At 31.0% G+C, this 2,620-nt stretch overlaps 1 long non-coding RNA gene across 1 annotated transcript; it reads right to left on the bottom strand.

The window, feature by feature from the left end:
* Positions 1 to 1,664: 1,664 nt before the first annotated feature.
* Positions 1,665 to 2,489, bottom strand: LOC110095847. The gene is made up of 2 exons (XR_002303017.2): positions 2,377 to 2,489; positions 1,665 to 2,181 (listed from the first exon to the last, which is right to left on the bottom strand). It is a non-coding gene; the product is annotated as an uncharacterized LOC110095847 (long non-coding RNA).
* Positions 2,490 to 2,620: the final 131 nt, after the last annotated feature.

Below are 2,620 nucleotides of genomic sequence, written 5' to 3'. Positions count from 1 at the left end.
TACTAAAAAAATTATGATTTCTTTTTTATTTTTTTTTTTATAATTTTTGTACATGAAAGCTCTAATAGAGAATAAGACTTAGATTGTGACGTTTTTCTTACTAGTTTTATTGCACGTGCATTAAATGCACGTAAATAATGTTTTAAACGTAAATTTTACATTCATATAAATATATAATAAAAAACAACACAAATGAATTATTAGTTCAACTAAGAGATTTTGATTATGCATCAATTTAAATATGTGAATAATGCAAATTAAGAAATTTATTATGATGATGATAATCATCATTATACACTATAGTTATAATAATAATCACATGCTAATTACCTATAATAGTGAGGGTTAGGGTTGAATTATGAGTCATTTTAGAATGGTGAAATCAAAATTAATGAAATGTAGAATATTCATTGATCAATTTCATATTGATAAATATTTTAATTATTCCTAAAATAGAAGAGGCAAGGACAATTCTATAAAAAAGGAGTGCATTCTAGCTATGCATGTAAGAATTAAGATATGTTTTACAAATAATTATGAGATTTTTTATTTAGAATTATTTCATGAAGAGCTTTAGGAGGATCTGAAATAAACACGGTTCAATATAAGCATATGACAAAAACATCAATATACAAAAATTTAGATCAGAATATTCTAACCCAGATTTAATTAATAAAGGCTTTATAATTGTCAAATTTGCTTTATGATTAATCTAAGATATAATTAATTAATCAAAATTTAAATAATGTTCATTTCAAATAAAATATAATAAATACAAAACCCATCGCTATCAGTTTTTTGTTAAATTATCTTTAAGATAGGTACAAAGATAATTAACATGAAATTTTAAAATAGATATTAAAATAAAATATGTGAAAGAAAGAAACACAACATATTATTATACATAAACGCTAAAAATAGTGTTGTGCTATGCATTGTCCTGCATTAGCATATTTTTTTTACTTGCATCAATATAAATCACCAATTCTCCTCGACTGTAAAGACTCATCAGTTAAAATCAACTGGTTTTCATTCAGCTAGCAGAATGATATATTCTAAAATGCAAAGAAAATTATAGACCTATTTTAAAATAACTCATGCCGAAACCCTTGAGATAAAAAATCAGAAACAAAGCAATAAAAAATAACAAAAATATCATAAAAAAAAAAAGATACATTATATGTGACTCAGAATTAGCATATATAACATTCTTTATTTTGTCTTTTTAAGCCCTGTAGTGAAAATTGCAAAGTTATAGTGCATTATTTTGTGATATTGGTATGAAATTGATGGATTGTCCTTGAGCTATTTTGCGTTCAAGGACAAAACATAAGTAATAAGCAAGCATATGAGGCATGATAATCAACTGGAGAAATCAAATGAAAAGAATAAAGAGAACAAACAAACTTATATAAGCTTGTAAGGATGTAAATCATGATAATCATATGCAGTGGTCATATTTGCCCTCAACAAGATCACAATATGCAAAAAGCTGTTCATGATCATATTAAGGATATCGTACAATTACACTCAGCTAGCCTCTAATTCAGCCACAAAAGTGAGAAGCACAGGAGGCCAAAAACTGGTTGAGCAGCCGATAGGTAGGCAGCAGAATTATGGATAGAGTCCTTGCAACAGAATATTGAAGTAAAATGATTTCAAAATGACTCCCAAAAAAAATGTTTATTGCAGAATCTGAATGGAAAATAAAAAGATACAGCAAACCAGGAAAAGCATAGTGCAGCTCTTCAAAATAAAAAGTCATTAAATAATGAAAATAGATTTAAGCATCTTATCCTCGAGCGTCCTCTCGAGTCCTTCCAGCATCGAGAAAGTGGTCAAAGGTGACTCCGTGGAAACAACCCTCGCCACAATCTCATGAGGTGGAAGCATCTCATCTTCTTCAATATCCTCAGCTTTCCTCACATCGCCATCAAGATCCTCCCATCCTCTCCTTGCCCTCGGTGGCACGATGGGCACGTTTACCTGTGCGGATTAGTAGTAGATCTGACCTCCTGGAACTGACATTGCGTACACCGTCTTCGGCTTCAGAATCACTGGAATCATCCGTGCAGAGGGAGAGGGCGAAGAAGGTGACGCAGCGGTAGAAGATGATGATGGGGATAAATTTTGTTATAAGGAAGAGGACAGTTTTCTTCTTCCGGTAGGGTGGCGAGTATTCTGAAATTGCACACAAATTAAAAAAAAAAAGCAACAACCAAGATTGTTTAATAGCAGAATCACAAGCTGCTTTGGTATACGAAGAGTAGCGAACATGGTAACGGATAGGATGTGAAATGAAGGGTAATGAATGAGCTAAAAGAAGACGAAAAGCAATACTTTATGATGAAGGGTTATAACCGAAAGGATGCGAACCTGAGGGTAAGATGAAGAGTGAGCTATTGTTGGAAGAAGAACCGACTATGAAGAGTCAAAACGGAGGAGAAATATACGAAGAGTCGTGGTCCCGTGGAGCGTAGGAACTCGCGTGAGCTATGTTAATTTTTATAACTATTTTATTAGGTGTATTTAAGGGTATTAATTTATATAATTATTAGATATTTTTTGATTTATTAATAATTTATAATATAATGAATGGACAAGATAATTTTAAAAGAAA

Source organism: Dendrobium catenatum, unplaced genomic scaffold (genome assembly GCF_001605985.2).
Source record: "Dendrobium catenatum unplaced genomic scaffold, ASM160598v2 original_scaffold_168638, whole genome shotgun sequence".
Lineage (NCBI taxonomy): Eukaryota > Viridiplantae > Streptophyta > Magnoliopsida > Asparagales > Orchidaceae > Dendrobium > Dendrobium catenatum.
Note: the sequence above shows the minus strand (reverse complement) of the source record. Positions and strands in the feature narration are given on the sequence as shown.